Below are 12,435 nucleotides of genomic sequence, written 5' to 3'. Positions count from 1 at the left end.
AAGCGTTCCACAGGGATGCTGGCTCATGTTGACTCCAATGTGTTCTACAGTTGTCAAGTCGGCTTGCTGTCCTTTAGGTGTTGGACCATTATTGATACACATGGGAAACTGTTGATTGTGAAAAACCCAGCAGCATTGCAGTTCTTGACACAACCCATTGCATCTACTACCATACCCTGTTCAAAAGGCACTAAAATCTTTTGTCTTGCCATTTCACCCTCACGTGAATGGACATGTACTCAATCCATGTCTAAATTGTCTCAAGGCTTAAAAATCCTTCTTTAACCTGTCTTCCTTTTATCTACACTGATTGAAGTGGATTTAACAAGTGACATCAATAAGGGCTTTGGTAGGCTGCTCAAGGACATTCAGAAACTTGTCCCGAAGCCACTCCCGCGTTGTCTTGGCTCTTGAGCTTAGGGTCTTTGTCTTGTTGGAAGGTGAACCTTCCCCCCACCTTCACCCCAGGTTTTCATCAAGGATCTCTCTGTACTTTGCTACTGTCATCTTTCCTTTGATCCTGACTAGTCTCCCAGTCCCTGCTGCTGAAAAACATGCACACAGCATGATGCTGCCACCACCGTGTTGGGATGGTGCCAGGTTTCCTCTAGACGTGATGCTTGGCATTCAAGCCAAAGAGTTCAATCTTGGTTTCATCAGACCAGAGAATCTTGTTTCTCATGGTCTGAGAGTCATTTAGCTGCCAAGCGGGCTGTCATGTGCCTTTTACTAAAGAATTGGCTTCAGTCTGGCCACTCTACCATAAAGGCCTGATTTGTTGGAGTGCCGCAGAGATGGTTGTCCTTCTGGAAGGTTCTCCCATCCACCCAGAGGAGCTCTGTCAGAGTGACTATAGGGTTATTGGGCACCTCCCTGACCAAGCCCCTTCTCCTTGATTGCTCAGTTTGGCCAGGCTACCAGCTCTAGGAAGATTCTTGGTGGTTCCAAATCTCTTCCACTTAAGAATGATGGAGGCCACTGTGTTCTTGGCAACCTTTACCACTGCACGCATTTTTTCGTACCCTTCTCCAGATCTGTGCCTCGACACAATCCTGTCTCGGAGCCCTGTCAACTGTGGGACCTTATATAGGCAGGTGTGTGTGTGTGCCTTTCCAAATCATGTCCAATCAATTGAATTTACCACAGGTGTACTCCAATAAAGTTATAGAAGCATCTCAAGCATGGAAACAGGATGCACCTGAGCTCAATTTCGAATCTCATAGCAAAGGGTCTAAATACACATTATTTTAAATAAACGTGCAACAAAAATCTAAAAAACAGTTTTTGCTTTGTCATTATCGGTATTGTATGTAGATTGATGAGGGAAAAAAACAATTGAATCAATTTTAGAATAAGGCTGTAACAAAATGTGGAAAAAGTCACGGGGTCTGAATAATTTCCAAATGCACTGTATACACATCAATTACACAATACATGAAAAGCAAACACAAACCATGAAAAGCAAAACACAATCATATCATACAGCACATTCTTCAGTAAAAGGTTCTCTAATTGCCCTAGATGCACCAATTCCACCAACTATAAGGAGTTTTAGAGGTAATTCCACATAAGATGCGCAAAAAAGCTAAACGCAGATTGACCTAACACGATGGAGATTGAAGGGATCTCCAGGGTTAACCATCCCTGATTCCGGGTCTGGCAACTTATACGTCTGAAAGTTAACAATAAGGTAAGGTATGGCGGAATTTTATGCAAGAGGACTTTATAGACAAAAAGAGTGCAATGCATTGATCTATGAGACTTCAAAGAGGGCCAGCCTACTTTCTGATACAAAATGCATCTATGTATACTGAACCTATTGCCCATAATAAAGCGCAATGTGCCATGATAAACTGTGCCCAATGGCTTCAATACAGTGGCAGCTGCATTCATATAGACAATATTGCCATAGTCAATAACTGCATCGCAGTGCTAACTGTGCCACTAGTGATCCTGGTTCGAGTCCAGGCAGCTGGCTGCGTCTGGGAGACCCATGGGGCAGCGCACAATTGGCCCAGCGTCGTCCGGGTTAGGGGAGGGTTTGGCCGGCCAGGATGTCCTTGTCCCTTAGCGCTCTAGCGACTCGTGTGGCGGGCCGTGTACATGCACGCTGACACGGTCGCCAGGTGTGCGGTGTTTCCTCTGACACATTGGTGCGGTTGGTTTCCGGGTAAGGTGGGCATTGTGTCAAGAAGCAGTGAGGCTTGGCTGTGTCGTGTTTCGGAGGACTCAATGCTCTTGACCTTCCCCTCTCCCGGGTCTGTACGGGAACTGCAACGATGGGACAAGACTGTAACTACCAATTGGATACCACGAAATTGAGGAGAAAAAGGGATTTAAAGAAACATGCTTTTGAAATATTTTCTCTTCAATCCAGATGCCCAGATATTTATAAGCGGGGAAACGGTCAATGAGGGCAAAATCTTAAGTACGTATGCATAAATCATCAGTGATTTGGATGATTTACGTGATTTGGAAAATAACATATATTTAAATTTTCAGTTCACCAAAGGCTTTCTGCAGGGGAATATTGCAGATTGAAGCTCTGACAGAGCCTGGTCCGCTGTGGGGGTAATAGCATATACCACAGTGTCATCTGCATACAGGTGAAAGTACATTTTTGTACAGATAAACCAACACTGCTAATGTATATGGTGAAATGAACCTGACCAAAAATCGGTCGCTGTGGGACACCCTTTGCTATGTCCTGATTTAACACCATCAGTAAACACACGCTGTGTTCTGTCCTTTAAACAGTTTTCAAACCAGCTACAGCAGCCTGGTCCAGACCAATTGATGAAAGCCTCTGAATAAGTAATGAGTGTCCACAGTGGAAAATGCTTTAGACAGGTCAATAAAAAGGGTTGCACAGTGTTTCTTGTTATCCAAACAATTAAGAACATAATCTAAAACCAAAGAAGTAGTAGAGATGGTGCTATGACCTGGTCTGAAACCTGAATGGTGTACATTTTGAATACATTTTGTAGTTAAAAAGGATCTAAGTTGACTATTTACAAAGGATTCTAGAAATGTTTGCTAGACAAGAGAGATTGGAAATGGGGTGATAACTATTTACGTCACACAGGTCACCACCTTTGTGAAGGGGGAGTATATGGGTCGCCTTCCAGAACCTGGGGATGGTACCAGAAATAATTATAAGGTCAAAAATATGTGTTAAAGATTCTGCAATCAGAGGAGAAGAAAACATCAGCAACAAAGAATCAAGCAAATCAGTTTACGTGAATCTTGCACAAGGCATCTAGCATATCACAAGTAGAAAGTAAAAAATTAAATAAAAATATTCACTAGAAGTTGGAACTTCCATTGAGCCAACTACAGGCTGGGAGAGGGGAAGGCAGTCGACTGGTTGACCTGGGTCAATTAAACCACAATGTCTTTCTAATAAAAAGCCTGCAGAGATAAATTGCAGATAAAAAGCATTACTAATCTAATTTTTCTTTGTAACGATGCCAGAGTTTGACAACTTGCTTCGGCAGGGAAGGAGAAATTTCCACGCCTCAGTGCATTAACTGTTTTCCCAAATTTGTCTGAGATGGAACTTAGAAAGTAGCTAGATGTTTGCCATCTTGATTGAGGAAGTGCATCTATTTCGGAGCTACACAACAAATATGTCTTTAGATCAGATGTGACATACTGTATCATGTCCCCACACACCTCATGAAAAAGTGCTACTGAATTACTACACAAACCTATTTGTGCAGTAGTGACTATGAAGAAAGTTGTAGGGAGTGTGTGGTGAATGTCTAGTTTATGCACTACTCAAGATACACAAGTAGAGTTTTGTAGTTTTCAGTAGGAAAACGGTAGGGTTTCCAGTATTAATCAGTTGGAGATTTTTACTTCCTGATGTTGGTAGTATAAACAGTAAGTACTAAAAACACTACAGCTTTACTACACAGGCTTGACAATAGTAATCAGGTAGAGTTATTACTATTAGATGTGGGTAGTAAATAACAAGTAACAACACTAAAGCCAGACTACACCAGCTTTTCACGACCATAGAGGAAGACAAACAGGGAGTAGTTGGTTGTTGTTAGCTAGCTACTGTTTGCTCCAAAAAAATGCTCCAAGAAGGCGTAGCAGTCGGACGTGTGTTTGTCTTGTCTTGTCCCGTCTTGTCCCGCGTAAATAGTCCTCGTATTTTTTGTATACATTTCGTATATATTTTAATTTCACTTTCCATCTTGGAACTGAATATACATTCCCGCAACCCGCCTCACCCAATGTGGTACGGATCTGCTATTTTTTATACTTTAGAACCGTAACCCCAATCAGAAGCTAGCCAGATAACTAGCTACTAGCTAGTAGTCAGTTAGCCACTGCTGCGGTCTTCGCCCTTAACTCGGACACCAGCCAGCTTCAGCTCGGGCAAATACCTGCCAGTCTGCAGGCGCGATATCAACCCAGAGAATATAGGACTGCTTTTTCTCTACCACATCACCGGATTCCTGACGCAAGCTCTGGACAATTACACCGGATCATCGTCGCTAGCTAGCTGCAACCAGGTGGCTACTACTGGCTAATACCTCTGTCCTGAAACAAGCACCAGTTAGCCTTGAGCTAGCCTCGAGCTAGGCCCATCTGCCGGCTAGCCGAAGAGGCCTACCAGCGAATTATTGGGCTACAATACCTATTTTGCCAATTGGACTGGACCCTTTATTGCCGACACGGAGCCCCGCCGATCCATCACGACTGGTCTGCCGACGTAATTGTCCGAGGTGGTTTCAACAGGCTTTTCCATTGCGACGTTTCTGAATACCCATCTGCTAATTATTAGCTGTCTTATCGGCTGCTATCTAAATAAATATACCGGACAATTTTTTTTTTCTTTTTCCTGGGTCACTATATCTATTTTGCCAATTGGATCGATCCCCTCTACCACACGGAACCCCACTAATCTACCGACGGAAACGAACGAGGTGACAAAAAAATAAAAAAAATAAAAATAAAAACAGACCTCCATCCTATGTTATCTTGCTACCGATAGCCAGCTACCCGGCCAGCTGTCTGGATCGCCGTGCCCCCAACCAACCTCTACTCACTGGACCCTTATGATCACTCGATTAAGCATGCCTCTCCTTAATGTAAATATGCCTTGTCCATTGCTGTTCTGGTTAGTGTTTATTGGCTTATTTCACTGTAGAGCCTCTAGCCCTGCTCACTATATACCCAACCTCTCAGTTCCACCACCCACATATGCGATGACACCTGGTTTCAATGATGTTTCTAGAGACTATATCTCTCTCATCATCACCCATTACCTAGGTTTACCTCCACTGTATTCACATCCTACCATACATTTGTCTGTACATTATTCCTTGAAGCTATTTTATCATCCCCAGAAACTTCCTTTTACTCTCTGTTCTAGACGTTCCAAACGACCAATTCTCATAGCTTTTAGCCGTACCCTTATCCTACTCCTCCTCTGTTCCTCTGGTGATGTAGAGGTGAATCCAGGCCCTGCAGTACCTAGCTCCACTCCTATTCCCCAGGCGCTCTCTTTTGATGACTTCTGTAACCGTAATAGCCTTGGTTTCATGCATGTTAACATTAGAAGCCTCCTCCCTAAGTTTGTTTTGTTCACTGCTTTAGCACACTCTGCCAACCCAGATGTTTTAGCCGTGTCTGAATCCTGGCTTAGGAAGACCACCAAAAATTCTGACATTTTCATCCCTAACTACAAGATTTTCAGACAAGATAGAACGGCCAAAGGGGGCGGTGTTGCAATCTACTGCAAGGATTGCCTGCAGAGTTCTGTTTTACTATCCAGGTCTGTTCCGAAACAATTTGAACTCCTACTTTTAAAAATCCACCTCTCTAAAAACAAGTTGCCGCCTGCTATAGACCACCCTCTGCCCCCAGCTGTGCTCTGGACACCATATGTGAACTGATTGCCCCCCATCTATCTTCAGAGCTTGTGCTGCTAGGCGACCTAAATTGGAACATGCTTAACACCCCAGCCATCCTACAATCTAAGCTTGATGCCCTCAATCTCACACAAATTATCAATGAACCTACCAGGTATCACCCCAATTCCGTAAACACGGGTACCCTCATAGACATCATCCTAACCAACTTGCCCTCCAAATACACCTCTGCTGTTTTCAACCAAGATCTCAGCGATCACTGCCTCATTGCCTGTATCCGTAATGGGTCAGCGATCAAACGACCTCCACTCATCACTGTCAAACGCTCCCTGAAACACTTCAGCGAGCAGGCCTTTCTAATCGACCTGGCCGAGGTATCCTGGAAGGATATTGATCTCATCCCGTCAGTAGAGGATGCCTGGATATTTAAAAAAAATGCCTTCCTCACCATCTTGAATAAGCATGCCCCATTCAAGAAATTAAGAACCAGGAACAGATATAGCCCTTGGTTCTCTCCTGACCTGACTGCCCTTAACCAACAGAAAAACATCCTATGGCGTTCTGCATTAGCATCGAACAGCCCCCGTGATATGCAACTTTTCAGGGAAGCTAGAAACCAGTATACACAGGCAGTTAGAAAAGCCAAGGCTAGCTTTTTCAAGCAGAAATTTGCTTCCTGCAACACAAACTCAAAAAAGTTCTGGGACACTGTAAAGTCCATGGAGAATAAGAACACCTCCTCCCAGCTTCCAACTGCACTGAAGATAGGAAATACTGTCACCACCGACAAATCCATTATAATTGAGAATTTCAATAAGCATTTTTCTACGGCTGGCCATGCTTTCCACCTGGCTACCCCTACCCCGGTCAACAGCACTGCCCTCCCCTCTGCTACTCGCCCAAGCCTTCCCCATTTCTCTTTCTCCCAAATACAGTCAGCTGATGTTCTGAAAGAGCTGCAAAATCTGGACCCTTACAAATCAGCCGGGCTAGATAATCTGAACCCTTTCTTTCTAAAACTATCTGCTGAAATTGTTGCCACCCCTATTACCAGCCTTTTCAACCTCTCTTTCGTGTCGTCTGAGATTCCCAAAGATTGGAAAGCAGCTGCGGTTATCCCCCTCTTCAAAGGGGGAGACACTCTAGACCCAAACTGCTACAGACCTATATCTATCCTACCCTGCCTTTCTAAGGTCTTCGAAAGCCAAGTCAACAAACAGATTACCGACCATCTCGAATCCCACCATACCTTCTCCGCTATGCAATCTGGTTTCAGAGCTGGTCATGGGTGCACCTCAGCCACGCTCAAGGTCATAAACGATATCTTAACCGCTATCGATAGGAAACAGTACTGTGCAGCCATATTCATTGACCTGGCCAAGGCTTTTGACTCTGTCAATCACCACATCCTCATCGGCAGACTCGACAGCCTTGGTTTCTCTAATGATTGCCTCGCCTGGTTCACCAACTACTTCTCTGATCGAGTTCAGTGTGTCAAATCGGAGGGTCTGTTGTCCGGACCTCTGGCAGTCTCTATGGGGGTGCCACAGGGTTCAATTCTTGGACCGACTCTCTTCTCTGTATACATCAATGATGTCGCTCTTGCTGCTGGTGAGTCTCTGATCCACCTCTACGCAGACGACACTATTCTGTATACTTCTGGCCCTTCTCTTGACACTGTGTTAACAACCCTCCAGGCGAGCTTCAATGCCATACAACTCTCCTTCCGTGGCCTCCAATTGCTCTTAAATACAAGTAAAACTAAATGCATGCTCTTCAACCGATCGCTGCCTGCACCTGCCCGCCTGTCCAGCATCACTACTCTGGACGGCTCTGACTTAGAATATGTGGACAACTACAAATACCTAGGTGTCTGGTTAGACTGTAAACTCTCCTTCCAGACTCACATCAAGCATCTCCAATCCAAAGTTAAATCTAGAATCGGCTTCCTATTCCGCAACAAAGCATCCTTCACTCATGCTGCTAAACATACCCTTGTAAAACTGACCATCCTACCAATCCTCGACTTCGGTGATGTCATTTACAAAATAGCCTCCAAAACCCTACTCAATAAATTGGATGCAGTCTATCACAGTGCCATCCGTTTTGTCACCAAAGCCCCATATACTACCCACCACTGCGACCTGTACGCTCTCGTTGGCTGGCCCTCGCTTCACACTCATCGCCAAACCCACTGGCTCCAGGTCATCTACAAGACCCTGCTAGGTAAAGTCCCCCCTTATCTCAGCTCGCTGGTCACCATAGCAACGCCCACCCGTAGCACGCGCTCCAGCAGGTATATCTCTCTGGTCACCCCCAAAACCAATTCTTCCTTTGGCCGCCTCTCCTTCCAGTTCTCTGCTGCCAATGACTGGAACGAACTACAAAAATCTCTGAAACTGGAAACACTTATCTCCCTCACTAGCTTTAAGCACCAGCTGTCAGAGCAGCTCATAGATTACTGCACCTGTACATAGCCCATCTATAATTTAGCCCAAACAACTACCTCTTTACCTACTGTATTTATTTATTTTGCTCCTTTGCACCCCATTATTTCTATCTCTACTTTGCACCTTCTTCCACTGCAAACCAACCATTCCAGTGTTATTTTTTTTTTACTTGCTATATTGTATTTACTTCGCCACCATGGGCTTTTTATATTTTATTTATTTATTTATATATATATATATATCTTGTTTGCCTTCACCTCCCTTATCTCACCTCACTTGCTCATATTGTATATAGACTTATTTTCACTGTATTATTGACTGTATGTTTGTTTTACTCCATGTGTAACTATGTGTTGTTGTATGTGTCGAACTGCTTTGCTTTATCTTGGCCAGGTCGCAATTGTAAATGAGAACGTGTTCTCAATTTGCCTACCTGGTTAAATAAAGGTGAAATAAAAAAATAAAAATAATCCCGAATGAAGTCATCTTCCTTCCTTCATCGTCCTGTCTTTCATAGCCCTTCTACTGGCACCATCTGTAAGTTTAACTTTCCTTTATGTTTTATGGATATTTTCATGTCATTGCATAGCCGCTTATATAACTTTGTACCACATAAAAAATATTGATATCCAAAACGGTCTTGTGTTTAGCCTAGATGTTTGCTAGCCCCATTGAGATGTAGCTATGTAGCCTCTGTTAACTATGCTAACTAATAAGTTTGTGTGTTTGTATGCAAATGTGAAGCAATTACTACATAAATCACTACTGGTTTCCTACACATCTCAATAGCAATCGAGTAGTAAAACCAGTAGTAAAACCAGCAGGTTTTGTGTAGATCTTGTGTAGTAGGGATGAGTGGTGATTCAGTAGTACTTTTTCATGAGGGACTTCACTGATAATGAATCCTTCATACTCAGACGAAACACTATCAAAGAGATGTCAGGGAACAGTCTCACCTCCTCTCACTGAAGTTAGAGATATTTGGAGGTTTCTCCTCCACGCTTGAGGTACCGGCCAGGAATGTGTTCTCTTCCTGGTCCATTGGGATAGGCTAAGCTTGCAGGGGTCAGTCCAAACCATGCTGAGCTTAGAGTTTGTCTGGCCTGTTCCCCAGTGCTTCCCCAGTTACTGCCAGTAAACCAGTCAGTCTGCCAGCAAGACTCCAGTAAGCAGTCTGGACTCCGATCTATAGGTCTTTTGTTGCTCAGTCATTCCAAATTTGAGATACTATAACATATCATTATACAGTTTTGTTCTCCTTTTTCAAATATAGTACATACATTAGACAGACTGCATAGAGGTTTATCGAGGTTTGTTCATGTTATTGGAGGAGATCTGGAATGATGGTAGCAGAGAAGCTTAGAGGGAAGAGAGGCTTAGAGAGAAGAGAGGCTTAGAAAGAGAGGGAGAGAGAGAGACAGAAAGAGAGAGAGGGAGAGAGAGAGACAGCAAGAGAGAGAGGGAGAGAGAGAGACAGAAAGAGAGGGAGAGGGAGAGAGAGACAGCAAGAGAGAGAGAGAGAGAGAGAGAGACACACACAAATAAAGAGAGAGGGACAGAAAAAGAAAGAGAGACAGAGACAGCGAGAGCGAGAGTGAGCTTAAAAATATATATATATATGCCACAGTATCTCCATTTTGAAATGTCCTCTGCCTCAGCCTCTTTCAACACTGTACTGGCTCTCTTTATATCTCCTGGTGTTATGACAGCTGGGCGAGAGGAAAGATCCTGCTGGGTACCAATGTAGCTCGCGCAGCTGAAATCATGCTTATTTATCTTTCTTTGTCTCCTTCATATGACAATATGAGAACAGTACAGTACAGAAGATTTCCTGGTCACTCATTCAGTCTAGTGCTTCTCTAGGTCACAAACTCTCGGTGACATAATAGATTTGATTTGGTGTACATGTTACGTGGGGGATTTAAAGATGTACTATGCAGAAATCCGCCATTTCCTGGTAGCGAAAATTCTAATAGTTTGCCTAATTTCAGTGTATGTGACAAAACAAGCAAGTATAGTGTAGAGCAGTGGTTCCCAAATGTTTTATAGTCCCGTATCCCTTCAAACATTCAACCTCCAGCTGCGTACCCCCTCTAGCACCAGGGTCAGCGCACTCTCAAATGTTGTTTTCTGCCATCACTGTAAGCCTGCCACACACTATATGATACATTAATTAAACATAAGAATGAGTGTGAATTTTTGTCACAACCCGGCTCGTGGGAAGTGACAAAGAGCTCTTATAGGACCAGGGCACAAATAATAACATAATAATAATCTATTATTTTGCTCTTTATTTAGCCAATTTACATATAAAACCTTATTTGTTCATCAAAAATTGTGAATAACACACCACAAGTTAATGAGAAGGGTATGCTTGAAAGGATACATACAGTGGGGAGAACAAGTATTTGATACACTGCCGATTTTGCAGGTTTTCCTACTTACAAAGCATGTAGAGGTCTGTAATTTTATCATAGGTACACTTCAACTGTGAGAGACGGAATCTAAAACAAAAATCCAGAAAATCACATTGTATGATTTTTAAGTAATTCATTTGCATTTTATTGCATGACATAAGTATTTGATCACCTACCAACCAGTAAGAATTTTGGCTCTCACAGACCTGTTAGTTTTTCTTTAAGAAGCCCTCCTGTTCTCCACTCATTACCTGTATTAACTGCACCTGTTTGAACTCATTACCTGTATAAAAGACACCTGTCCACATACTCAATCAAACAGAGTCCAACCTCTCCACAATGGCCAAGACCAGAGAGCTGTGTAAGGACATCAGGGATATAATTGTAGACCCGCACAAGGCTGGGATGGGCTACAGGTCAATAGGCAAGCAGCTTGGTGAGAAGGCAACAACTGTTGGCGCAATTATTAGAAAATGGAAGAAGTTCAAGATGTCGGTCAATCTCCCTCGGTCTGGGGCTCCATGCAAGATCTCACCTCGTGGGGCATCAATGATCATGAGGAAGGTGAGATATCAGCCCAGAACTACACGGCAGGACCTGGTCAATGACCTGAAGAGAGCTGGGACCACAGTCTCAAAGAAAACCATTAGTAACACACTACGCCGTCATGGATTAAAATCCTGCAGCGCACGCAAGGTCCCCCTGCTCAAGCCAGCGCCAGGCCCGTCTGAAGTTTGCCAATGACCATCTGGATGATCCAGAGGAGGAATGGGAGAAGGTCATGTGGTCTGATGAGACAAAAATAGAGCTTTTTGGTCTAAACTCCACTCGCCGTGTTTGGAGGAAGAAGAAGGATGAGTACAACCCCAAGAACACCATCCCAACCGTGAAGCATGGAGGTGGAAACATCATTCTTTGGGGATGATTTTCTGCAAAGGGGACAGGACGACTGCACCGTATTGAGGGGAGGATGGATGGGGCCATGTATCGCGAGATCTTGGCCAACAACCTCCTTCCATCAGTAAGATCATTGAAGATAGGTCGTGACTGGGTCTTCCAGCATGACAACGACCCGAAACACACAGCCAGGGCAACTAAGGAGTGGCTCCGTAAGAAGCATCTCAAGGTCCTGGAGTGGCCTAGCCAGTCTCCAGACCTGAACCCAATAGAAAATCTTTGGAGGGAGCTGAAAGTCCGTATTGCCCAGCGACAGCCCCGAAACCTGAAGGATCTGGAGAAGGTCTGTATGGAGGAGTGGGACAAAATCCCTGCTGCAGTGTGTGCAAACCTGGTCAAGAACTACAGAAAACGTATGATCTCTGTAATTGCAAACAAAGGTTTCTGTACCAAATATTAAGATTTTCTGGATTTTTGTTTTAGTTTCCGTCTCTCACAGTTGAAGTGTACCTATGATAAAAATTACAGACCTCTACATGCTTTATAAGTAGGAAAACCTGCAAAATCGGCAGTGTATCAAATACTTGTTCTCCCCACTGTAACTCTGCAATGTTGGGTTTTGTTAGAGAGAGTCTGTCTTAAATACTTTTCTACACACAGTCTGTGCCTGTATTTAGTTTTCATGCTAGTGAGGGCCGGGAATCCATTCTCACATAGGCACGTGGTTGCTAAGGGCATCAGTGTCTTAACAGCAAGAGTGCAGCCGTATCCAGAAATCTGTCT

This window comes from Salvelinus fontinalis, chromosome 7, assembly GCF_029448725.1.
Source record: "Salvelinus fontinalis isolate EN_2023a chromosome 7, ASM2944872v1, whole genome shotgun sequence".
NCBI classification, from domain to species: Eukaryota; Metazoa; Chordata; class Actinopteri; order Salmoniformes; family Salmonidae; genus Salvelinus; species Salvelinus fontinalis.
The sequence above is the reverse complement of the archived record's forward strand: the minus strand, read 5'-3'. Positions refer to the sequence as shown.